The 27,522-nt window shown below is 50.2% G+C and overlaps 1 long non-coding RNA gene across 1 annotated transcript; it reads right to left on the reverse strand.

Annotated features, from left to right (window-relative positions):
* On the reverse strand, window positions 1-15,391 carry LOC123353397. Its single transcript, XR_006574491.1, has 4 exons — window positions 15,332-15,391; window positions 4,464-4,603; window positions 3,846-3,900; window positions 1-1,185 (listed from the first exon to the last, which is right to left on the reverse strand). It is a non-coding gene; the product is annotated as an uncharacterized LOC123353397 (long non-coding RNA).
* Between the last annotated feature and the right edge of the window lie 12,131 nt (window positions 15,392-27,522).

Raw genomic sequence — 27,522 nt, forward strand, 5'->3', positions numbered from 1 at the left:
AGAGGAAGTAGAAACAAGGACTGGAAAGAAATTAGAAACAGACAGACTAGAGGGTACACATAGTGGTGACTCTGGGTGAAGCACCAAGTTATTTCTTTCCCTCCTCATGGAGAACAGTCAGCCATACCGAAAAAGTTTGTCGAGAAGAGGGAAGAGGCAACGGCGTTTGTTACCAACCTTTCCTGAAGTCCTAAGGGAACATTCACTCAGAGGACTAGTTTAGAGGGAAGACAATTTGTGAAGTAATGCAAACAGATTACATATAAATATATATACATTTTTAAACTACATTTGGCACTGATTCTACACTGGAAACATCTTGCTGGCTTGCAGAGAAAAGTTTTCACTGAACTACTTTTTGGCAAAAGACAAAACCCCCAAACAAAACCAACTTTGGTAAGTGTCTACATTACAAACACTAAACATTTTTAAAGATACTCTTTCAGATTAAACTGACACCAAAAAGTGACAGACTGTCTTTTGAAGAAAATGTAAACACCTTATAGAGATGTGTTTAATCAGAAATACCACAAGGCAGCACTAACGGTTCAGTGCTCCAATATTTAGAACTTCAAGAATAGAATTTAACTGCATATTGATAAAACAGCAGTGAATGACAAGTAGTGTTTACAAGGGTGGCAGGTTCTTCCACAACTAGTCAGAAGGCATTAATGGAGTAAGGCAAGGCAGGCAAAGTCTGTTCAAATGGCAGACGTATTCAGAGTTTCTTCCAAGAAGGCACAAATTTAAGATTTGGTTCCCATTCCTTTAGTAGTGTGTCAGAAGAGACATCTTTAAATTGAGGCATGAAGGAGACAGCGAAGAGGACAGATACCCAAACATACTCTTCACATTGATCTAGAATGCTGTCGTCACTGGCAACAATACATTGCTTCTAGATTCTGAAATGCAAACATGAAATCCTCTTCACCAGCTCATACTCAAGATTACCAAGGCACTGTGCAAGGTGTGGCCTGTGCTTATTAGTATTTTAAAATTAGGAGTGTAACTTTTAAATAAAGGCACATTTCCTATAAATGAGAGAAAGTTATCACATGACGAATCGAAATAATTTTGCTTTATATATCAGTAGGTGAGAGCTTGAGAATACAGCAGGTTTGAAGGAGAGAGATGGCTTCCACTGGTTTGCATTTCTTCTTGTAACTCATGAGGATACACTCCAGACTATAACAGAAAAATAAGGATTGGAAAAGCGACAGTCCTCTTGCCCCACATCAAAGAGGCATAAAACAATTCTGCAACTTAAAGACTTGAGCAACGGAACACTCAAAATATTCAACAAAAGGAAATTCTAAATAATTTCCTGTGTTTGTTTTACCATAGTTTCATTCATGCACACAGGGCCGGCTCCAGACCCCAGCGTGCCAAGCGCGCGCATGGGGTGGCATTTTGCCGGCAGGGCGGCAGGCGGGTCCGGCGGACCTTCCGCCGTCATGCCTGCAGGAGGTCCAATGGAGCCGCGGGACAGCGGACCTCCCGCAGGCATGACTGCAGAGGGTGCGCTGGTCCCGCGGCTCGGGTAGACCTCCCGCAGGCATGACTGCGGACGGTTCGCTGGTCCCGCGGCTCGGGTGGACCTCCCGCAGGCATGCCTGCGGATGCTCCACCGGAGCCGTGGGACCAGCGAACCCTCCGCAGCTGCGGGAGGTCCACTGGAGCCATGGGACCAGCGCACCCTCCGCAGTCATGCCTGCGGGAGGTTTACCCGAGCCGCGGGACCAGCACCTCCCGCAGGCATGACTGCTTGGGGCGGCCAAATTCCTAGAGCCGCCCCTGCATGCACAGGCTTGGCTTTTAGAATTCATGTCCTGGGTATTTCTCACCTATGGTCACAATTCTGTTTGTAGCATCACAATTAGTTGCTGTAGATTGTGTTACAAACAGGCCCAAAGATGAGAAATGAATATGCTGTCAGAGTTGGAGAGTAAATTAATCCTGCTGGAAAGCTTGTTAACAACTACATCACAAATTCAAACAGCTGAACACCAAGCAGTGTAACTAGTCATAAGCTCCCTGGCTCTGCTATGACCAGAATATGAATCCACAGTCTTCCTTGCACCCAAGGCCGGCTCCAGGCACCAGCTAAGGAAGCAGGTGCTTGGGACGGCTAATACAAAGGGGCGGCACTCCATCCACTATTGGGGCCGCAAGTCCAGGTCTTTGGCAGGAATTTGGCGGCGGGTCCCTCAGTCCCTCTCTTCTTCTTAGAGCTGCCACCAAAGTGCCGCCAAAGAGGAAGAGAGGGAGTGAAGGACCCGTTCCGAAAGTGCTGCCGAAGAATGGAGCGGCACTACTGAGCTGCCACCGAAGTGCCGCCGATTGGCTTTTTTTTTTCCCCCACCACTTGGGTCAGCAGAAACCTGGAGCCGGCCCTGCTTGCACTCACCAGAAACATCTCCACTTGCATTTGTATTTACAGGTTTGTTACCAGTTATAATGATGGGCTTGTGGCTGTTGTATACATATGGGTACATCCGCCAACATTCAGAATTTGGGACAAGTGAAATCTGGATATCAAACAAGGGAGCATAAATGTCTTTTCTCTTACAGCTTCTACTGCAATATACTTCTGTTTAAACAGCTTGTTCACCGGTGATGAATCCTTGAGAACTGCCTGTCCTCCTCCTCTCCCAGGCTTCTGCTCCAGCAGGAAAGCTAGTGCATGAAGTCAGTGGTGTTTCCTGCACTCAAGTGAGGCTTGTCAGATCAAGGCTCTTGCCTGAACTGAGTCTAAGGGCAGGGTTTTAAGTGTAGACCTGCAGTGGCACCAGTGCAGCTGGACTGCTGTAGCGCTTCAGTGAAGATAATACTACCCTGATGGGACAGCTTCTCCCATTGGCATAGTTTATCCACCTCCACGAGGGACAGTAGCTATGTCGAGGGGAAAAGCTCTCCTGGCCACGTAGCGCTGTCTACAACAGGGGTTAAGTAGGTGTAACTGCGTCGCTCACAGGTGTGGATTTTTCACACATAGTTCTATCAATGGCATGCAGGGGTAAGTTTAAAGTGTAGACCTGGCCTAACTACCTTGCTATCTTGGCACTATTGAGGATTGGAGAAGGAGTCTCATATGAAGCTTCCCTACTTTTTTTGTTCTTTGTTTTGCCTGGCTTCTGGGCTGGAAGACAGCAAGGGGACTCTGATTGGCTGGAGTACCCATATGGGGATTAAGAAAAGGATGTGACCCGATAGAAGAGGGCCAGACTGCTTTGCAAGAACAAAAAGTGACATAAGGGTGTTGAACCTGGAGTCTAAAGGATTAATAAATGTAGAAATACCATGAAAGATGAATTTGAGAAAGGTGTATGTCCACAGCTTCTGTTATCTAAGTTCTCAAAACATTTCATGTTACTCTTTGGAAACCCCTGTGAGGTATGCGTCATTATCCCCATTTTAAAGATTGGAAAAACTGAGGCAAAGAAGTGGTCACGTGACCTGGTCACGCTCAGAGTCACTAGCAGAGCTGGGACAGGGACTCAGGGGTCCCAGTCTCCTGCATGATCCCATTTCTGCTCAATGCAAAAAAGCCTGAGATTCAACCGTTAAGGTTCCCACAGAAGCCATAACTTCACCACATCACACAGATTATGTTCAAACATCAATTAAGCAGTGTAAGTACTACTTTGAACTACTGCATATGTCAAGCATGCAATATGGCTAAGTTAGCGTTACTGTGTGAACCTTAACTTTTGAATATTATGACCTACGTACTAGCAGTCACAACCAGAGTGTGTTACATTAACAACTTTTTGCATTCAATTTACAGATTATGCCTCATGTACTCTAGTCCTACTGACAAAATAGTACTTTAGCTAAATACATACCAGTGATGGTGATGATGATGATGATGCGAACAAATGCTATCAACACTGCCCATATCTGTTAAAAAAAAGCACATAATTTAGTACAAACAGCTCACTTAGATATTTTTAAAAGAGGGCAAAAGCTTCTTCTCTAGACTCAACTACTGCTCCCCTGCCTTACAAATTAATGTTTTCCACTCTGTCTTGGCTTCTCAGCAAAGAAAGAGTAGGCTTCCAGGCCTTCCTGTAATTAGCACACGTGACTGTCAGAGACTAAAGCTTCTCCGTGCTGTTGTGTGTTTTGTCATCATTCAATCCATATCACTGAATTTCTTCCTTCTAGATCTCCAACACCTTAAACTAGTACATTCGTTTCTCCTTAGCCACATTTGTGTCTTGGAGAATGTTTTGTGTAAAGGAACTTGGCCAGGACACCCAACTTTTGGAAAGTTCATCTACTTCACTTATCCAGATGCTCATTAAGGACCAGATGTTGTAATCTTAAATACTATTCACCATGAGTAAACGCTGCAGAAATTGGCCAAAGTTATTTGGATTTCTTCCCCTTTATGGAGTATTCAACAATTTATAGTTCTTAGTCACATTAATTTGCATTGGAAATACTCAAGTCATGGTTACCTTACAGTTCTTCCACCAATACTTTTTTTCAGCTTGGTAGCATTGGTCTCAAATTCCGCCCGCAGTGCATCATCCAACTCTGACAGCATTGGATCTCGTTCCAAAACCTTGTCCACATTCACCCTCATGATGTCAATCACCTACAGTGATTAAATAGTCACAGTCAGTAATTCATTCATTAGATATTCATCTCCTCAAACACTTTAAGCATGCAGCAGATCCTGACAGACACCTTTTATAACATTGCATCCGAAGAAGTGGGTATTTACCCACGAAAGCTCATGCTGCAAAACGTCTGTTAGTCTATAAGGTGCCACAGGACTCTTTGCTGCTTCTACAGAACCAGACTAACACGGCTACCCCTCTGATACTTTTATAACATTAACATCATTCAAGCGTTTGTTTTTAAATAAAGTAGAAGATATTGCCTTTTTGATTAAGAGTAGACAATATTGAATTTAGGTTTTTATATTAGTTAAAAGATTTGTGGAACTAAGAAATCCAGTTGGAAGCCTATAAACCTTGTAACTAGTACAGGACTCATTTGACCAAGAAAAATTTTGCATATTTCTGAGCAGGATCTGTACTAGTGCAAATATTAAATGCTACAGTAATCAGCTTGCATTAGCATGCATATTCCAGTTAAACAGGTATGCACCAGTACAGATGTTGCATGTCCTAGGTGGAAGTTGGCAGCAAAGCATGTCTCGTATTTTTTCCAGCAAAAGTGTGCTCTGTTAGTGTAGAACTTGCATGTTGAAGTGCTAAACACGGAGACAGCATGCATCAGTAAGAGTCACAGCTTACCAGTTAAAAGAACAGGAGTACTTGTGGCACCTTAAAGACTAACAAATTTATTTTAGCATGAGCTTTCGTGAGCTGCAGCTCACTTCTTCGGATGCATAGAATGGAACACACAGACAGGGGATATTTATACATACAGAGAACATGAAAAGGTGGAAGTATGCATACCAACAGGCAGAGTCTAATCAATTGAGATGAGCTATCATCAGCAGGAGGAAAAGAAACTTTTTGAAGTGATAATTAAGATGGCCCATAGAAGGTGTGAGGAGAACTTAACATAGGGAAATAGATTCAATTGGTGTAATGACCCAACCATTCCCAGTCTTTGTTTAGGCCACAGTTAATAGTATCTAGTTTGCATATTAATTCAAGTTCAGTAGTTTCTCTTTGGAGTCTGTTTTTGAAGTTTTTTTGTTGCAAAATTGCCACCTTCAAGTCTGTCACTGAGTGGTTAGAGAGGTTGAAGTGTTCTCCCACTGGTTTTTGAATGTTATGATTCCTGATGTCAGATTTGTGTCCATTTATTCTTTTGCGTAGAGACTGTCCGGTTTGGCCAATGTACATGGCAGAGGGGCATTGCTGGCACATGATGGCATATATCACGTTGGTAGATGTGCAGGAGACCTATAGTGATAACAGGTGAATTTTATATTACAGTAAGAGGTGCAACTGTAAAATGCACAAGTTGCACTACTGTCCGGCATCATCTAGGGAGAAGTAAATGTTCACTTTCCTGCTGCACGGAAAGAGAGCTTAAGTTTTAACAAATTAAGAATATTCTCAGTTTGTGTTTATTGTGTGTAAGTACAATATCGTAAATTCCCTCTACTGGTTTTGAATACATATATCCCATGTGGAAGAAACAAAACTCCACTCTCAGGCTGGAGGCAACAAATCAGAGACAGCTTTATTCAGGCAATTGCAGGGGAAGAATACAGCTGGCAGAGAGCATCTCTGCCTCAGTTTCTCCAAAGTACAAGCAAAATCTCACAAGCATTTATACTTTGTGATGTGCATTAATTAAAAACATTTAAATTTTATTTAGATTATTTGCTATCTATTCCAGTATTTTCTCACTTGCTCTTCTCAAAACATTGTTATCTCAAGCCTAGGTCACACTGACTATTCTGCTGTTTTCCACTTGCTTCTGACGTGAGCCCTGCTTCTACAGGTCTCACGATATTAGGCTAAGACTTAGCTCAATAGTTGTTCTGTCTCTGACACTTAAATGCCTGCACTTAAACACTCTCTTTCTTTCCCTGCTTCCACACAAGAACAACACAACCAGCAGCTAATTCGCAGAACAACCACAGTGAGCTGCAAAGAGAGAATAGGGAGTAACCTCTATAGGACACAGAATGCAGAATTCCTCCCAGGCAACTGGAGTGAAATCCTGGTGTGACGTTATTGATATAATCTGGGACCATATAGAACATGTTTGCAACCAAAATCCTCTTTGTTTGGCTGGTTTGGTTTGCCTTAGAGGTAGAAGAACCCCAGCCTTGGGCTGTAACTACCCTGTTTAAGCATTTGGTCCTGAATTGGCACTCTCAGTGGGGTCCTGCCAGAACCAGCACTGTCACAGTGGCGTAGTCATGCTTGGATCCACAGAATCATGTCAATTAAGCTTTGGGTCATAACCCCATGCTATATAAATCTGAATTTTGGTTTTGAGAGTTTGACTGGTTAAAGAGCTGCTGCAATGGCTGAGCAAAGAGCATATGGGGGACTTGACAAAAAAGCCCTGGAAAATTTGTGTTCAGAAAAGGGGATAAGCTTTAGAAAGAAATCAACAAATCAAGAACTCAGAAATCTGTTAATGGCCAGTGATCAGGGGGCAAGAGCGCAGCCCTTACCTGAGGATACAGAAGATGCAGAAAGAATTAGAGGGCAAAAGACGACAAGTAAACTGCAACTTGAGCATGAACGGAATCTAGCAGATCTTCGATTGCTGGAGAAGCAAAAAATAGCTGAACTAGAGAAAGAAGCTGATAAAAGAAAGGAGGCCGATGAGAGAGAGAAAGAAGCTGATAAAAGAAAGAAGGAGGCTGATGAGAGAAAGAAGGAGGCTGATAAGAGAGAGCTCGTAAGGGGCGTCTGGAGCTGCTGGCTGCTGAACAGGAGACTCACAAGATGGAACAGGAGATGGACAAACTTCAGCTCCAAGTAATGGAAGAAGAGAGAAAATCATCGCCCCCTTCCCCACCACCATGAGAAAAACTGGGAAAGGATGTGTCCCATTTACAGTGATACTGAGGATATAGAGGAGTTTTTGCCTACCTTTAAATGCCTCTGCAATCTGTACCAGATCCCAGAAGGTCAGCAAATGCCTGCCCTGCTGACCAGACTGACTGGAAAAACCAGGGAGGTATTTAATGAATTGGGGGAACAAGAAGCCTTAGATTATGAGCGGTTTAAAGATTCTGTGTTAAGGTGGTTCAAGGTTACTCCTGAATCTTACAGAGTTAAATTTAGAGAGTTTAAAATGTCTAAGGATTGGACTTTTGTAGAATGTGCTCATAAGCTGATGGGTTTTGTTAAAAAGTGGGTTATGGGAGCAATGGCACATGGGAGTTTTGAAAAACTGCTGGATTTGATAACTTTGGAACAGTTCCTAGACATTGTGCCTGACCATGTTAGAGCAGCTGTGTGTGATAGGGACCCTGAGTCAGTCCTATGGGCGGCAGAGATTGCGGATGCCCCTACCCAAAACAGGGCTCGGGAAGGATGTAAACCCCTGGGGAAAAATAATCACCATTCTCCCCAGTTCAAGAGGAAGGAAGGATTTAAAAGTAAACCGGCCCTGACTCTTCTAAAGGAGCCCTAGGGGGCCTGGAGGGTAGGAACTCGCATCCCAGGACGGAACAGGTTACCTGCTATCACTGTGGCATGCTCGGCCACATGAGACCAGATTGCCCGACACTGAAGGGCAGCCCAAAGCCAGCAGTAAATGCCAACTCCATTACCCTGAGCACTCAGGCTGAACCAAGCCTCAACAGCACCACCTTAAGTTCAGGTGCAAGCAAAGCAGTGGCTAATGCCAACCCCATCGTCTCCAGTGGTATGGGAGGAGGTGATGAGCTCACCAGTTATGTCAGAACTAAGGCATGGCAAGGGAGTGAGAGGTTTATTATGGAGGCAAAGGTCAATGGCGTTGAATGCATGGGATGGCAAGACACTGGCTCGGATGTAACTAAAGTCAAGGGACATCTGGTGAAGCCAGAGGACATGTTCCCTGGGGAATATGTGACGATAGTAGCACTATCTGAGTACTCTGTGGACCTGCCGATGGCTAGAATCCACCTTGAGTGGGATGGCTTTAAACGGGATGTGAAGGCTGCTGTCCGGGATTTAATTCCGGCGGATGTTTTGGTAGGAAATAACATACTGGGGGTGCCTGGCCAAGTTAATGTGGTGACCAGGTCACAGAGGGAGTTTGGGTCTGTGGCAAATACCCTGACTGATGGCAGTGAGGGAACGGCAAACAGACAGAGAGTGTCTCTCAAGATGAATCAGGTGAGGGTTTGTCTGAAATATCAGAGATGGTTCTGAATTCAAACAAAACCCAAAGTGAATTCATTGTGGCTCAGCAAAGTGATGTATCTCTAGAGAGAGTCAGGTCCCAGCCAGTGAAGAGAAAGGCAGGTTTTTTATGCAGGATGGGCTGTTGTATAGGGAGCCGCCTAGGGGAAGGAAGAATTTCCAAGCAGCAGTTCGCAAACATCTTGTGGTACCTGAGAGTTACCGCAATGATTTGTTGAAGTTGGCTCATGATGGTCCATTTGCAGGACATCTGGGTCTAGGCAAAACATGTGACAGGCTAGAGCAAAATTTCTACTGGCCTCACCTTTTTGGGTCGGTGAGAGATTACTGCAGGAGCTGTGAACTGTGCCAGAAGCGTAAGGGGTTAAAGGGGGCCTAGCAAGGTGCCCCTCCAGCCTCTGCCCGTTACTGGGGAGGCGTTTGCCAGAGTGGCTGTGGATATTGTAGGGCCACTCCCCAAACCTTCCAAAAATGGGAAGAAATACATCCTGGTGTTGGTAGATTTTGCTACCAGATATCCTGAGGCTGTAGCCTTGGCTAATATTGAGGCAGAGACAGTGGCAGTGGCCTTGTTCTCTATTTTTAGCAGAGTGGGTTTTCCCAAGGAAATATTGTCTGACCGTGGGTCTAACTTTATGTCGGATGTTTTCAAGCAGTTGTGGGAGTTATTTGGGGTGAAGCACCTGAAAGCTGCTCCCTACCACCCCCAGACTAACGGTCTAGTAGAACGGTTCAATGGAACCCTGAAGTCTATGTTGAAAATGTATGTGGATAGACGCCAGAATGACTGGGAGGTTATGCTGCCATATATATTCTGTGCATACAGGAGCATGGGCGGCAGGTTTGTAGACATTTTGGTGTTGCCCAGAACCCGCCCCTGCCCAAACTCTGCCCCCCCCAAATCTCTGCCCCCCACCTACCCAAGGCTCTGGGAGGGATCTTGAGTGGGGGAGGAGGTCTCGGGTGCAGGAGGGGTGCAGGGTGCAGGCGTTGGGAGGGAATTTGGAGAAGTGCAGAGCTGTGCATGCTCCATGCTTCTGTCAGAGATGGTAGACAGTGAGAAGGGACACACAGGTTTTGGGGGATTTTGAAAAGAGGTGTGAAATATTATGGGATGCAGAACACTGCATTATGGGAAGTTGAACACATGCTCCCGGTCACCTCTGCGCATCCTCACCAGGAGCGCTTGTGTCAATTCAGAGTGCAGTGCATGTCTGGAGTGGCTCACGACCATGAGTGCCTAACTCAGAGCAGACTGCCAATATCAGGGCAGACACCCCAAGCTGGTGGTGTGTTCTACAATCAGATTTCACCAAGCCAGTAACTGTGAACGCCTGGATCACTATACGAGCCTTACCATGGAGTCACACGCAGTCCCTTTAGACTCTCCAGTCTATCCTGCCACCCAGACAAACTGGACTTAGTGATAAATGGTCACTTACACCCGGGGAGGCTCTAGGTATTTTGCCGCCCCAAGCATGGCAGGCAGGCAGGCTGCCTTCTGCGGCTTGCCTGCGGGAGGTCCCCGGTCCTGCGGATTCAGCCGTGGGCCCAACAGACCCTCCTTAGGCATGCTGCCGAAGGCAACCTGCCTGCTGTCCTTGCGGCAACTGGCAGAGCGACCCCCATTGCTTGCTGCCCCAGGCACGCGCTTGGCATGCTGGTGCCTGGAGCCCCCCCTGCTTACACCAAAAATGACACCACATTCAGGTTGCTTCCAGACCCAAGAGACCAGTCACCTACCCCAGATTACTTGACACCCTCGATCCTGCATCAAAGTGATGCCTGTAGCCAATCCTGTAAGAAACTAGCTAAAGGTTTATTAATTAGGGAAAAGGACTAAGAGCGTCATTTACAGGTCAAAGCAAGTGAACTTGTACAACCAATGAGTTACCATCTAACTCCTGAGAGTGACAGAATTGTCCTGATCTGTCTATTCAAGGCATCTTTCAGAGCACCCCAGGAGGCAGCCCCTGGGGATCTCTGGCTTCAGTTTCAAGTCTCTGGCCCTTCAGAGTTCAAACAGCCACAAAGGTGCCGTTTCTTCTTGTCGGGGATTTTTATTCCCTTCCCCCACAGTTCAAGGTGATGGGACGAGTCCATGTGCACATCCCTTCTTTGGGGGGCGGGGGGGAGAGCAATCAAAAAAGTCCTTTGTCTTCTGATGTTTCACAAGGGTTTGTCTGGTGTCCAGGGGCCTTCTTGTGTTGGCCAGAAGATGACAGCTCCTGCGGCAAACTTGCATTCCAACCTGGTGATGTTTCTCTCCTCACCGTGGGGGCTTCCAGTTTCAGAGCAAACACTCAAACTTACCTTATGAATTGAAGCAGCCCAGGGAGCAGACCTGTGCTGGGAGCAGGGCCACAGAAGCAGCCCAGGGAGCAGACCTGTGCTGGGAGCAGAGCTGCAGCAACCAGAGCCAGAGGGGCCAGAAAAGCAGCCCAGGGAGCTGGAGGCAGAGCAGCATCAGTGCTGGGGCTGAAGCTGGAGCAGTGAGCACTGTGGGGAGCGAGGGGGGACCCTGGGCAGCGGGCGCAGCACAGGGAGATGCCCCCAGCCAAGAGGCCTTGCAGGCCAGACTTGGAGGGGGATCATAACCCTGATGGGGGGACTGACCCTGGGAAGAAGGATCCTGCCACCTAGAGCCAGAGGGCGTGTGGCCACCCCCAGAGCAAGCGTCCGATCCACAGCATCCTTGCAGCACAGCCAGGGATTGGGCAGGAGACTGGGAGCGTGAGGCACAGACTGTCAACTGCCCTCACATTCCCTAAATATGTAGCATTCTATTAGTTATATGCTGGTACCTGGTCAAAGGGGGCTTTTTTGCTTGCTTTATTATCCTCTTGTCCGTTTGTTGTGCTGTTAATATGTGTCAATTACAGTTAAGGACCATCTTGTTCTATGTCTGTACAGGTCCTAGCGCAATTGGATCCTGGTCTGTGACTGGGACTATGAGGCAGTGCTGCAATACAAATAATCACATGCTGATCTACAGAAATACTTTTGTACCATGGCCATCCCCACTGGCTTAAGAGATTAGTCACTGAAAATGGAAGTATGTGAACTTGACATCTGTAGTTAAACTCAGTCCCCTTGTCTCCTGCACTGAGTGTTCTTTCTGCTCAATACACACTCAACGGTAGCATATCCACATAATAGGGTTATGAAGATGGGTCTATGGGAGGGTTTGACTTCCTCTACCACGGGCTGCTATTGCAGGAAGGAGGTTTGCTGGGAAGAGTTGGGGTCCGTCTGACCAAGAAGGAGAAGAACATCTTCATGCGTTGACTCACCAACCTTATGAGAAGAGCTTAAAATTAAGTTCAGAGGGGGCAGGTGAAAAAAGCCACCAGGTAAAAACAAGTGACCTTAATAGAGGACTAGATGTTTGGGGAGAAGTAGATGTGGAAAATTGCAGCAGAATTATAGGAGAAACAAGAGGGAAATCCATGGGGGCATCTGCTTAAAATCTTAGATGTTTATAGGTTGGATATTAGGAAAATCTTTTTCACTCAGAGAGTGGTGAAGCATTGGAATGGGTTACCTAGGGAGGTGGTGGAATCTCCTTCCTTAGAGGTTTTTAAGGTCAGGCTTGACAAAGCCCTTGCTGGGATGATTTAGTTGGGTTTGGTCCTGCTTTGAGCAGGGGTTGGACTAGATGACCTCCTGAGGTCCCTTCCAACCCTGATATTCTGTGATTCTAGGAGGAGTAATACTAATGGGGAATAAACAGTAAGAACTGGGAGTTTTAATACATAAGTGATAACTGAGCTTAACTGGCATCACAGATACTTGCTGAGCTAAATCTCATGACTGGAATATTGGTATAGAGGGCTATAGCTTGTTCAGGAAGGACAGGCAGGAAAAAAAGAGAGAAAGTATTGCATTGTACACTTGTTCTGAGGTCCAGAAGGAGGTGAGAAGCAGACCAGCTGAAAGTCTCCGAGTAAAGATAAAATGCAAAGAGAAGATAGGAAGAATAGCAAGAGGCCCATATGACTCCATCAGAAGTTTTTTAATGACCTGAAAATGAAAAAGAAATCCTACAAAATGTGGAATTATTAAGGAGGATTACAAAAGAATAGCATATACGTGCAAGGACAAAATCAGAAAGGGTAAGGCACAAAATAAGTTATACATAACAAGGGACAAAGGTAATTGGAATTCTTTTTCCATATGGTTTACTGCAAAGAGTGTCATCAATAAAAATTAATTTAGTTGATGTGTTTTGTAGAACTGATAAATTAAAGTTTTTAATTGTTCACTTTATTAATGTAACTTCTGTTCACCATTCATTACACTTGCCTACATTGTAACTTCTGTTCACTGTTTGCCATATTGTAATTCAAACTGTATTTTAAAACGGTCACTCCATTTTGCAAAAGCTTCCTCCAACCTTCATTATTGCAAACCCTGCTGTAATCTTATTAGTTTAGTTTAGATGTGTGACTGAGGTATGTATAGATGATGGAATCAACCTCCAGCCCCAGCCTGTCCTGATGAAATAAAGTTCAAACCTCACCGGCTGAAGAAGCAGACAAGAGCCCTAACAAAGTGAGAAGATAGGAAGAATAGTAAGAATGCATCCGACGAAGTGGGTATTCACCCACGAATGCCCATGCTCCAAAACGTCTGTTAGTCTATAAGGTGCCACAAGACTCTTTGCTGCTTTTACAGATCCAGACTAACATGGCTACTCCTCTGATAAAGTGAGAAGAGTCCACCCTAAAAAGAAAAGGTACAATAGAAGGAAGATCAAAGCCAGGTCCGAGGCTGAAAGTCACGACTGCAATTGACGGGTGATCAATCACCAAACCCAGAGGCAGCGTGACACAGCAAGACCTATAGACTCTGGATTCAAACTAAAGCCTACAAAAAGGATGGGTGAGATGGGAGACTTTGGAGGGTAACAGTCTGCTGCCAACATGGAAGGACATAGGTGCATGCCCAACAGAGATCCAGCTCATCCTTGTGCCCAGCTTTCCTGGCCAGTTAGCTGCCACAAGCTACGAACCCAAGCTCCAAATTCAAGCCATGAACTCAAGCTATGTCCAGGACTGGTAACTATGCAGCAGCTGCAGAATATCTGATGGATGCGTATGTGTCAGAGCCGGCTCTAGGTTTTTTGCTGCCCCATGCAAAAAAAAATTTGGCTACCTGAATCCCAGCCCTGGGCCCCCGCCCGCACCCTCCTGCTGCCCCAGCCCTGGGCTCTCCCCCCGCCCCACACCCCCTGCCACCCCAGCACTGGGCTTCCCCCTTTCCCCCCCACCAGTGCCCTTCCCCCACCCCCCTGCCGCCCCAGTCCTGGGCTCCCCCCTTCCCCCCCCACCAGTGCCCCCCCACAGACACCTCCTGTCACCCCAGCCCTGGGATCTTCCCCCCCCACCAGCACCCTCCTTCCGCCGCAGCCCTGGGTCACTGGAAACTTGCTCCCAGGGTGGGTCATTCAGCAGGAATTTTGGACGTGCACAGAACACAAACAGGATTGGGTCCCATATGGTTACAGAACTGCAGTAAAGTGGAACAATTTTCACCTTGTGTGATTGGAGGATATCTGGATGCATATTATAAGACTGTCCTCCATAAATGAGGAAAAGTTGAGGTGCCTTTATTATTCTTTTGTTCCACTCTTTGTTTCTATGGGGAATTTGCCAATGCAATATCACTGTCTTCCTTTTAAACAAACAAACAAACAAACAAACAAAAGGCAATGGCTGTTGAAAATAGCAATTCCAGTCCTAATAACCACTGGGAAGCATTTCTTGCTCAATTTTATCCTACTTTTTCTACAGCAAGTTGCAGTGGATCAATATATTTGATTTGGGAGAAATGAAGTAGCAGCTGCCCAAACTGAGCTTGAGCACTCCTGAATTTTGAGGTGTTCAAATCTGGAAGGCAGCTGCTGGGGTAGGGGTGGAGGGGGGGGGCGCTGTGGGCTCCATGGGCTCTGCGGGGGAGCACGGCAGCATGTATGCAGCAGTGTGTCTGGCGCTGCGCGGAACCAGACAAGCTGGTCTGAGTGGCACGGTAAGGGGGCTGGGGGGTTGGAGAAGGGGTGGAGGGTTCCGGGGGGGCAGTCAGGAGCATGGAGAAGGGGGGTTAGATGGGTCAGGGGTTCGGGGGGGCCGTCAGGGGACAGGCAGCGGTTGGATAGGCATGGGAGTCCCAGGGGTTTGTCAGGGGACAGCTAGGGGGTGGAGTCCTAGGGGGGCAGTTGGGGACAAGGAGAAGGGAGGTTTAGGTGGGGGCTGGGGTCCCAAGGGGCAGTTAGGGGCAGGGGTCCCGGGATGGGGCAATCAGGCAGCAAGGACCAGCAGCGCTTAGATAGAGGGTGGGGTCCTGGGGGGCAGTTAGAGGCAGGGGTCCCAGCAGGGGGTGATCAGGGGACAGGGAGCAGGGGGGTTGGATGGGTTGGGGTTTCTGTGGGGGGCAGTCGGAGGGAGTGGATGGTTGCGGGGGGGGCTTCCCTCCCCGTGGAGTGTCCTGTTTTTTTGAATGTTAAAGTCTGGTCTCCCTACCATTCACAGCACTCACAGCAGGCTGCCGCATGAGGTCCCCCTCCTTCCTTCCCAGTTGGTAGTGGCCAAGGGAATGCTGGGAAATGTAGTTCTTTCCCTGCTCCAGGGCTGGCTCTGTAGGCAGGGAGCTAACCAAGGAACTACAGCTCCCAGAGCCCCCTGTTGGTTCTCAGCTTCCCTGCGATCCCTGCAAATGGGCTGCTCCAAGCAGGTGCTTGTTTTGCTTGTGCCTAGAGCCACCCCTGCTTGTTCTTGACAAATCCATCTTGGTTCTTACTTATCACCTATTATCCTCTAGCTTTTAATAAACTGGTAGATTAATCATTTTTTCCAGTATCTTTCTGGGTATTGAAGTTAGCCTGTCCCGTCTTTACTTCCCTGAGAACCTTTTTTTTTGAAGTTTATCCTTGTTATGAACCTCATCCACCCTCCATGAGTTCTGGAAGATTACCGCTAATGGTTCAGAGATTGCTTCAGCTAGTTTCTTAAGTACTCTAGGGTGAATTTCATCCGGCCCTGCAGAGTTGCAGAGATCTAACTTAGTAAATATTCTGTATCTATTATTTCCCTATTCTGGCCAGTGTTCCTTCCCTCTCATTAAAATTAACCAGTGTGAAGTATCTGTTCACAACTAACCTTTTAAATCCTGCATTCAGTAAAACTGAAGAGGTGCTCATACTGAGTGGCTGGTTGCTAACATAATGGTCAAAGATGTCAGTGTCCTGGGGTTGTTAATGTGTCTTGCTGTAAGCAGTCATCTAAGGTGGTGCAGCTGTAATGCCGAAGTCACATTCTGAGCAGTAGCTCTTCTTAACAGAAGAACAGATCTTCATCCAGCTCACAGTGTGGCTCCCTATGGGTGAGTTGGTGATGTCCAAGTCTCAGCTGTGATTGTAGCTCTTGTCTGCAGCTGTCGTCTTGGAGACGCAGACAGAACATCAGTCCCGTTCCAGGTGGTGCTGTAGTAACAGGGTTAACACAGGAAGAAGATAGAAGAGGCGGCTAATGACTATCCGTGCTTGACGGTGTCAGAGAGCGGGATGTGGGTGGTCAGGTTTAGTGGTCAGAGCAGGACCTGCAGCCAAGAACCAGAGCTGTGGGTCAGAGCCAGGGGCCAAATGCCAGCGCCAAGGGTCAGAGCCAGGGGCAGGAGCCAGGAGTCGGAACCCAGGGTCAGAATCGGGGTAGGAGTCGAAGCTGGAGATGAGGAATCGGAGCTGAGGGTCAGAACCAAGTTACCTGGGGAGGGACAAGGCAGGAGCAGGGCTGGACCAAGGCCGGAGCTACCATAGCTGTGGGCAAAAGCTTTGAGCAGCTACTGAACTGCCACTGCTGGGCTTAAGATCCTCTCTGCTGACCCTTCCCACCAATCAGGCAGCTTGGTAGAGGCTACCTGAGCTCGTTAGGTTGCCTGGAGACTGGCTCTGCTGCAGGCCCTGATTCCCGACAGATGGTACTTGTTGATGGTCCCATACGGCAGGTGATTCAAGGGAGGGACTCCTCAGGACTTGGGGCTCTCCAGTCCTCCCATCCTGGTGTCCATGAGCTCAAGGTGAAGAGAGACAAAGAAATACACGCAAGCTCCTCTTCCTAGGATCACTCTCATGTGTGGGTCTTACCAGGTCCCCTTTTCTTGTGGCCCCTCCTAGAGGAACAGCTCTGGTCCAATCAGTGTCACAGATGTGCTTCTTCCAAATAGATCAACCTTCCATTGAGGAAAAACACTGCACACACAAGTGGGTTTTGCCCATATAAAGTCAATTTCTGCTCAGTGACTTCCCCTTTCTCAGGTGTTTCCTGGTGGTTACCCCTGTCCTGTCTGGATTGTGGTGAGCAGTGTGGTGTGGTTCACCTGCCTTATTTCCTCCTCTGTCTGCTTTAGAACAACACATTCCCTGTGGCTAAAGAATTTTTTTCCTCTTCTGTTTGCCATTGCCTAGTGGAGTCTATCATAGAATCATAGAATCCCCCTGGGTAAGAACATAGGGAAGGATGGGAGAGAGATCCCAGAGGCCAAATTTAGGCTCCATGGTAACATTTCATGAAACGCTTCCAGGCCACACATATGGCCAGTTAGACAGGCAGAAATGCAGGGTCTCAATGCATGGATGAGACGATGGCTTAGGGACAAAGGGGTTAGATTTATTTGGAACTGAGGAACCTTTTGGGAAAGGGGGAGTCTATTCAGGCAGGATGGGCTCCACCTAAACCAAAATGGAACCACATTGCTGGCACTTAAAATTAAAGAGGTCATAGAGCAGTTTTTAAACTAAGGGCTGAGGAAAACAGGGCCGCCCAGAGGGGGGGAGCAAAGGGGGCAATTTGCCCCGGGCCCCGGGCTCCGCAGGGGCCCCCAAGAGAACAGCGGAGGCTCCCGCCTCCGCCCCTCTCCTGGAGCCTCAGTGCATCAAGCGCCGAGTCTCCGCCGGGGCCCCTGAGCCCCGCCCTGCTCAGAGCCGCGTGGTGAGGGGGCGGGGCTGGGAGCTCCAGGCTGAGCTCAGCTCCCTCCGCTCGGCGGGGAGCTCCAACCCCGCCCCCTCACCACGCGGCTCTGAGTGGGACAGAGCTCAGGTCCCGCCGGCCACACGCTGCGGCTGTTCCGGCGAGGCGCTGAGACTCCGGGTGAGGAGGGAGCCGGGGGTAAGAGGCTGGGGCCGGGGCGGGGGAGAAGCGGGACCCGCCGCCGAAGCGCAGCCCGGTCTTCGGCGGCGGGGGGCCCCTTCCATTCCCCCCCGCCGCCGAAGACCCCGGGCCCCCGAAATCCTCTGGGTGGCCCTGGAGGAAAAGCCAACATGTGTGGAGGAGCATGTGGTTTGGACAGAGACATCCCTTAGGGGCGGATCTATTAATGGAGATTCTCTATGTCCTAGTAAGGAGGTGGCTAAGGAGAGGATGGAAGATGATAAAATACAGGTAGGCTCTGATGAGAAACAGTCAAATAAAAAAAGAGTCCCATTCAATTACATCATGTAATGGCAGACAGCTAAAAAGTGACAAGTTTTTAAAGCGCTCATATACCAATGCTAGAAGTCTAAACAATAAGATAGGTGAACTAGAGTAGGTCGTATTACATGAGGGTATGGATATAATAGGCATCACAGTAACTTGGTGGAATGAGGATAATCAATGCGACACAGTAATACCAGTGTACAAAATATATCGGAAGCACAGAACAGGAAATGCTGGTGAGGGAGTGGCAATAGAAAGCGTTAAGTCAAATGAAGTAAAAATCTTAAATGAACCAAACTGTCTGATGGAATCTCTATGGATAGTAATTCCATGCTCAAATAATAATATAGCAGTGTCCGCCAGCCTCCCTTGGGCCCGTCCCCTTTGAGCTGCAGAGTTTTTAGAAGGAACCTGCCCCACTTGTGTGACAGGCTCTTAGCAGGGCCAGATTAATCATTTGTGAGCCCTGGCACCTGGACTGTGGCCCCGCCCCCTGCTCCGCCCACACTTTGCAGCAAGGCCCCGCCCCTGCTCAGCCTCTTCCCCTCCAAGGCCCCACCCACCGCTCGCACGGTTGGGAGGGAGCGGAGTCAGCGGCAGGCAGGAGGTGCAGAGGCTTAATCCCTGAGAGAGACTGGACCCCCGAGAAGGGCTGTCACACTGAAGGGGGTTCCCCCCAGGGACTCCACGGGGCCAAGAGAGGGCACAACCTGTGAGTCCGTGACAGCAGGGCCACAGTCCGGGTGCCACGGCCCCTTCTAAGTGTGGGCCCGGCACCAGTGTAAACCAGGCACTGTCTCTTAGATGGTATCAGAGCTGGTAACAACCATCCTGCTGCTGAGACAGGCTGGAGTGGCTGTTGTTACAGTCCGACCTGTTTCATCTCAGCTGGTGGTTGGGATTAGCTGGAGCCGGTAGAGGCGACGTCAACTGGGTCCCCTCTCCGGTCCCATCTGGTCAGGATGTCTCAGGCTCAGGATGACAAAGGTCTCGGGTCCCAGAAGATGTGGGGGAGGGGAGAACCATGATGGTGAAGCTCGTTCTAGTAGCCTAATTTTCTCCCCAAAGTCTCTTTCAGGTCCCCAAAAGGGAGCAATGGGTGGAACAGCCCATCCCCTCATTCCTTTGACCACCAAGTAGGTTTAATCTGCAGCACTGGATTCACTCCTTTCTGGTTCCACACGTTTCTTGTTTGCCAGGCGTGATCTGAACCCAGTCACTGAGTTACAGCAGGAGGCTCTTTCGTTTGGACTAACTCCATCTGTCTCTCGTTTGGGACCTTTTCCCATCAACCCTGGTTACTCTCGGTCATTGTACCATCTCAGGAACACTCACAAACTTTTACAGCTGCATTCACAGTGAGGGTAAATTTGTCAGGCCAGTTATTAAGACCAGGTGCAGCAGGAGATAAGGGTGAGCGTTACGAATGCACCGTCCGAGTTCCCATTTCCAAAGGGCCGTTACACTTTGAAAGTGACTGCAAAAAACCTGCTCCCAGACGACCTCCCTCATCCCTGTGGGTATCAGAGGTGCAGGGACTAACCTAAGCCATTCCTGCTTTTCTCTCTCATACGCCCAGCAGAGCCAGCCAGGGCCTGGTCTGGTTCAAGCCTCAGCAGAATTGTCACCCAAGTTCCTGTTGCAGGATCTTTGGGTTGGATCCCCAGCTGATGTCAAGCGGGATCACACGGATGACAGCTGCTGTGCACCAGCCAAGGTGCTGGCCCATTCCTGGCACTGGAAAGCACTGACCAAAGAAATACATTCACTACTACAGGTGCCGACTCTGTGGGTGCTCTGGGGCTGAAGCATCCATGGGGAAAAAACAGTGGGTGCTAAGTACCCACCAGCCACCCATCCATCAGTTGTTTGGCCACCCTGCTGCTGATCAACTGTTTGGCAGCCAGTGGGAGGTGGTTAGGGGAGGGGGCGGAGCAGGGGTGGGATGAGGCGGGGCAAGGGCGGGGTCTTGGGGGAAGGGGTGGGGCAGGGGTGAGAATAGGCGGGGGGAAAGGCAGGGCCTTGGGGGAAGGGGTGGAGTTGAGGCAAGGCCGAGGTGGGGCACCCACCTGGAAAAATTAAAGTCAGCACCTGTGGCACTACAGTCGAGTCCCGGCTCTTCTCTCCCAGCAGACCCCCCTGGGCTCTGCAGTCTGATGGGAATCCACCTCTGGCAAGACAGTGTTGTGTTCCCAGCGCCCCAGGGAGTCTGACTACCCTGCCGGATAACCACCTCTCTTATCTGAAGAGCAGCTCTGCTTTCCGAGCCCTCCTCAAACCTCCCCACCGTTTGCTCCACATCGTCCCTTCTCTGTGCTGCTGCCCCAAGCCCCTCCTGCCCCACCGAGGCAAAATTCACCCCGGGGGTGGGGCAGGGCTAGCCCTTGTCACTGCTGGAGACCTGGAGTCCTGCTCCAGCCCTGCACCAGGAACTCCCACCGTTCCTTTCTTCCCGTCAGGCCCAAACAGCGCCAAAGCCTCATGCCGGCCCTCTGCCCAGGGGTCATTACACCCCAGAGAGAGGTTGGGCTGAGGGCTCGTACCTGCTCCCTTTGGTCGCTGATCACCACCAGATCAGCATTCTGGGCTAAGCAGGAGTTTCTCGCTGCCTCCCAGGTCTGGTTAGCCTGGGAGAAAAGGTAGCACCTCCCTTGGTCCTGGTCCCAGCCTGACTGGCACCAGGGAACACCTGCCGCAGAGAACACAGCAGAGAACACAGCTGTGAGCCCCTCCCCCGTTACTCGCCAACGAGGGGCCAATCCCCTCTCTCACATGCCGATGAGGGGCTGATCCCTCCGCCCCATGTGCCATGAGGGACCGATCCCTCCCTCACACGCGCCGATCAGGAGCCTATCCACCTCATCTCACGTGCCAACAAGGGGCCGATCCCCCGACCCCATGTACTGACGAAGGGCAGATCCCTCCCCCTCACGTGCCGATGGGGGGGCCGAACCCTGCCACGCCAGGTGCCGACGAGGGGCTCATCCCTCCCACCACATGGCGATGACGGGCCAATCCCCCCACCCAACGTGCCAATGAGGGACTAACCCCCCACCATGTGCTGACGAGGGCCCGATCCCACCCTCCCCACGTGCCGGCCAGCAACCGATCCCTCTCCCCACACGCACTGCTGAGGGGCCAATCCTTCCCCCCGCAGACACAGAGCACAGGCCAAACCACAGCAGGTGTGGGTACTCCACAGGAAACCTAAGCCACAGGTGAAAGCAGAAGCTATAGGCGGAGACATGGGGCACAGGCAGCCCCTCCATCCATCCTTATGGGCTCTGCTTTCACAGGGCGAGTGGCAGGGCCCCATTCCCAGGTTCCAGCCCCCACCCCTGGCACTAATGGGGGATTCTGCAGCCCCACACCCCAGCTAGGGGGGAGCCCCCCACCCCAGCTAGAATGTGACACTGCATTTGGATTCTCCCCACTCTGCTCTCACTTGCTGTGCTCCTCTGGGTTGTGGGGCCAGGGTCTCCCGGCTTGGTGAAAGAAGGGGTGGCCTGTGAAACTGAGCATGGCTTGTGTTAGTCTCAGGGCCATTGATAGGATACACACACACCCCACGGGGTGCTGCTCACCCCACCTCCCTGCACCCCAGAGGGTGATGCTTCAGCACCCCAACCCTGCCTAATGCCTGATCCCCACCTCCCTGCATCCCTAAACCAGATCAAGACTTTCCAGCATCTTTCTCCCCCACCTCATCTGCAGCCTGAACCACCCCTGATCCCTACATTCCTAAATTGGAAGGAGACACTGCAGCACCCTGACCCCTGTCCCTGCTGGGTGCTCATCCCCCTCCCTATGCCCCATGTGGTGCCATCCCTGTTCTCAGGGCACAGGCTGGGACATTAAGGAAAGGAAAACTAAGAACATTCAAGAGGAGCCCAGAGAGCACCTCCTATTTACCCCTGTCCTCCAGCCCTGATCTTACCAGCCGGGCCCCTCTTGGTTGTGGGGCTGGGGTCCCCGGCCATGTCTGAAAATGGGACCATCTAAGAAACTGAGCAGAGCCCCAGTGTGAGCCTCAGGTACATCACAAGCCTCTCCCAAAGGGTGGGTTGGCAGCTTCTCAGCCTGGTCTGTCAACTCTGTAGTTGGGTGGGGAGGAAATCCCAGCGAGGGGCTCCCCCAGCCCATTGGGGCTCTCACCTTCTTGGGGCAGGGATGAGCAGGATTTGGGGAGGGGAGAATCTCAAACCCTAATAATAATAATGCCTCCCCCTTCTCATCAGTAGAGCAAACAAAGCCTTTGTGAAGGGGGTCAGGCTCATGAGCACCATTTTATAAATGGGGAAACTGAGGCACAGGGCATTGATGTGACTTGCCTAAGGTCACACCACTCAAATAGAACCCTGGTCTCCTAGGGCTTAGTCCTATTCTGTCTCTACTAGTCCATGCTGTCTCAGAAGGTGCCTAGCTCTCACCAGACCAGCTCTGGTGGGGGTACGGGGTCCAGGTCATGGTGGCTACTCACGGTAGAGGAGGTAGAGGAGGACCCGGGTCATCAGGAGCAGTTTGATGGCCACAATGATCAGGGTAGGGATCACCAGCTGCCGGTTCGTGAAGGGGGGATCTGGAAAGGGGGGAAAATGGCTCTGATAATCCTGTCCTGGCCATACCCTAGATTTTACCCCACCCCCAAGCACTGAATGGGACACACTTTCGATCAAGCCTGACAATAATTAAAGGGGCAGGGATTGGTGTGTAGCATCTTTAGCTAAAAGAGCTTTTCTCCCCACTGTGTCTCAGGCATTTGAGTTATATGTGCACCCACAAAAATGAAAAAGATGAAGCCAAAGGGACAAACTCTGCTCCCAGTTACACCAGTGTAAATCTAGCCTGAAGGCAACAGTATGACTCAGGATTTACACTGGTGTAAATGGGAGCAGACGTTGGGTCAAATAGTTTCCAAACCTTTGGAGGAAAATAATCACGTCACTTGCCAGGCAGTGAAGTTTCCCCAGGTGTGACCCTGTCAGTCCTGCCAGCTCCCCAGTAACCCTTGGGGCTTCCAGGGATGGTAGGGTAGGTGAGACCCCCATTTCTGATCTAGTTTTGAAAAGAGGAAAAAAACAAACTGCTTTTTTAACTTTCTTCCAGCACCACAAAGGAGCAAAAAGGGAAGGAACCCAGCTGCCACCCCCAGGAAACGAGCAACACACGGAGCAGCAGGTTCATAGGATAGAATAGAATCATAGAATCTCAGGGTTGGAAGGGACTTCAGGAGGTCATCTACTCCAACCTACTGCTCAAAGCAGGACCAAACCCAACTAAATCATCCCAGCCAGGGCTTTGTCAAGCCTGATCTTAAAAACCTCTAAGGAAGGAGATTCCACCACCTCCCTAGGTAATCCATTCCAGTGCTTCACCACCCTCCAACTGAAAAAGTTTTTCCTAATATCCAACCTAAACCTCCCCCTCTGCAACTTGAGACCATTACTCCTTGTTCTGTCATCTTCTACCACTGAAACAGTCTAGATCCATCCTCTTTGGAACCCCCTTTCAGGTAGTTGAAAGCAGCTATCAAATCCCCCCTCATTCTTCTCTTCTGCAGGCTAAACAATCTCAGTTCCCTCAGCCTCTCCTCATAAGTCATGTGCTCCAGCCCCCTAATCATTTTTGTTGCCCTCCGCTGGACTCTCTCCAATTTATCCACATCCTTCTTGTAGTGTGGGGCCCAAAACTGGACACAGTACTCCAAATGAGGCCTCACCAGTGCTGAATAGAGGGGAATGATCACATCCCTCGATCTGCTGGAAATGCCCCTAATTATACAACCCAAAATGCCATTAGCCTTCTTGGCAACAAGGGCACACTGTTGACTCATATTCAGCTTTTCGTCCACCGTAACCCCTAGGTCTTTTTCTGCAGAACTGCTGCCCAGCCATTCGGTCCCTAGTCTGTAGCAGTGCATGGGATTCTTCCGTCCTAAGTGCAGGACTCTGCACTTGTCCTTGTTGAACCTCATCAGATTTCTTTTGGCCCAATCCTCTAATTTGTCTAGGTCCCTCTGTATCCTATCCCTACCCTCCAGCGTATCAACCACTCCTCCCAGTTTAGTGTCATCTGCAAACTTGCTAAGGGTGCAGTCCACACCATCCTCCAGATCGTTAATGAAGATATTGAACAAAACCGGCCCCAGCACCGACCCTTGGGGCACTCCACTTGATACCGGCTGCCAGCTAGACATGGAACCATTGATCACTACCCGTTGAGCCCGACCATCTAGCCAGTTTTCTATCCACCTTACCGTCCATTCATCCAGCCCAGACTTCTTTAACTTGCTGGCAAGAATACTGTGGGAGACTGTATCAAAAGCTTTGCTAAAGTCCAGAAATAGCACATCCACTGCTTTCCCCTCATCCACAGAGCTGGTTATCTCATCATAGAAGGCAATTAGGTTAGTCAGGCATGACTTGCCCTTGGTGAATCCATGCTGACTGTTCCTGATCACTTTCCCCTCCTTTAAGTGGTTCAGGATTGATTCCTTGAGGACCTGTTCCATGATTTTTCCAGGGACTGAGGTGAGACTGACTGGCCTGTAGTTCCCTGGATCTTCCTTCTTCTCTTTTTTAAAGATGGGCACTACATTAGCCTTTTTCCAGTCATCTGGGACCTCCCCCGATCGCCATGATTTTTCAAAGATAATGGCCAATGGCTCTGCAATCTCATCGGCCAACTCCTTTAGCACCCTCGGATGCAGCGCATCCGGCCCCATGGACTTGTGCTCGTCCAGCTTTCCTAAATAGCCCCGAACTACTTCTTTCTCCACAGAGAGCTGGTCACCTCCTCCCCATACAGTCACCTCCTCCCCCAAAATAGGCCCAAGGAGCATGAGCACGGGGTTCAACATGGCCTGCTCCAAGGTGCAACCCCTGCCCCCCACAGGACGTTCCCAACGCGGCCTTCCCCAGGGATCTCCACGCTGCAGGATGTGCCCGATGTAGCCTGCTCCCGAGATCTTTGCCCTACAGGACGTGCCCAACAGGACGTGCCCGACGTGTCCGGCTCCAGGGATCTTTGCCCTACAGGACGTTCCCAACGCGGCCTGCCCCAGGGATCTTTGCCCTACAGGACGTTCCCAACGCGGCCTTCCCCAGGGATCTCCACGCTGCAGGATGTGCCCGATGTAGCCTGCTCCCGAGATCTTTGCCCTACAGGACGTGCCCTACAGGACGTTCCCAACGCGGCCTGCCCCAGGGATCTTTGCCCTACAGGACGTTCCCAACGCGGCCTGCCCCAGGGATCTTTGCCCTACAGAACGTTCCCGACGCAGCCTGCCCCAGGGATCTCCACGCTGCAGGACATACCCGATGTGGCCTGCCCCAGGGATCTCCACGCTGCAGGACATACCCAATGCGGCCTGCCTCAGGGATCTTTCCTCTACAGGACGTTCCCGACGCGGCCTGTCCCAGGGATCTCCACGCTGCAGGACATACCTGACGTGGCCTGCCCCAGGGATCTCCACGCTGCAGGACATACCCAATGCGGCCTACCTCAGGGATTTTTCCTCTACAGGACGTTCCCGACGCGGCCTGCCCCAGGGATCTCCACGCTGCAGGACATACCCGATGTGGCCTGCCCCAGGGATCTTTACCCTACAGGACGTTCCCGACGCGGCCTGCCCCAGGGATCTCCACGCTGCAGGACATACCCGACGTGGCCTGCCCCAGGGATCTCCACGCTGCAGGACATACCCAACGCGGCCTGCCCCAGGGATCTTTCCTCTACAGGACGTTCCCGACGCGGCCTGCCCCAGGGATCTCCACGCTGCAGGAAATACCCGACGTGGCCTGCCCCAGGGATCTTTGCCCTACAGGACGTTCCCGACGCGGCCTGCCCCTAGGGTGAGCAGATGTCCAGATTTTATAGGGACAGTCCTGATTTTTGGATCTTTTTCTTATATAGGCTCCTATTACCCACCACCCCCTGTCCCGATCTTTCAAATTTGTTGTCTGGTCACCCTACCTTCCCCAGGGATCTTTGCCCTATGGGACGTTCCCAATGCAACTTTCCCCAGGGATCTCTACCCTGCAGGACATGCCTGACGTGGCCTGCCCCAGGGATCTTTGCCCTGCAGGACATTGCCTACGGGGCCTGCCCCAGGGGTCTTCGCCCTGCAGGACGTTCCCATCCTGGCCTGCCCCTGGGATCTCCATGCTGCAGGACGTTCCCGACTCAGCCTGCCTTAGCGTGCCACCTCCTTCCCGTGCAGACAGAGGCTGCCACGGAGACGTGACTGTGTGGCGGTCACTGGGACATGACTTTATGTGGGCTGGACACTGTTCTCATGAGTACCAAGGGATCTGGGCTGCCCTGCACAAAGCTCTTTGAGCTAGACTGCCCCCCTGGTAGGCCCTGATGCCAAGAAATAGGGTCAGGGGCTTGTGCCTCCTCTATCCAGCATAGCCCCTAACATAGGCTATGGAGCCCTTCAGTGCTGCCCTAAGTGGCTCCCTTGTTCCAGGGACCTGATAGGGCTTTTCAGAATGGAAGGGAGGGGGCAGGTACCCCCTCAGAGCCACTGCAGCCCAGTCCCCCAGCCCAGTGTTCAGAGTCCCCCCTCTAGTGGCTGAGTCATTTAAGAGGATAAAAATCTACTACCACTTCCAACTATTATCCTGTTAGCTGAAATGGGGCTTTTAGTGCTTTAGAATCCCAGGTCCAATCCTCAGTGGTGACCACAGGGGGCCAGGAATGCCAGGACCAAATGCAGGCGGGATGATTTAGGGAAGCTGTCTATGTACAGCTGACATGCAGTGGTCATGCAGCCTCGGTGGAGGAGGAAGAGTGGAGCTAAACAGGACCACAAACAGCTCAGACATCGCCAAGTGTTTATCAGCACTGGGTATAATTAGCCCACGTACCTTATTATAGTCAATATTTTCCATGTTTGCCAGGAACTGTTTAAGACATTGATTTTAAGGGACATCTGCATCGTGCTGAGCTTGTTGGAAGCTGCCTAGGCTCCAAGCCACCCAGCCATGGAGGAACTTATGGCGCTAGAGAGAGACGTCAGGGAGCAGCTCCTTGGCTGGAGCTCTGCTGATTTGCACCCTTGCCTCCAGCTACATCATCTCAAGACTTATTACTGTTTCCATTCCCATTGCACCCAAGTCCAAACACCTCACCTGCCCCAAGAGCTCACAACCTAGCAGGCACCCTAGAGGAGAGAAGGGAAGGTTCATGATCCCCAGATTCTAGCTGAGGCCCAGAGGGATTATGTGATTAACTCA

Source organism: Mauremys mutica, chromosome 20 (assembly GCF_020497125.1).
Source record: "Mauremys mutica isolate MM-2020 ecotype Southern chromosome 20, ASM2049712v1, whole genome shotgun sequence".
NCBI classification, from domain to species: domain Eukaryota; kingdom Metazoa; phylum Chordata; order Testudines; family Geoemydidae; genus Mauremys; species Mauremys mutica.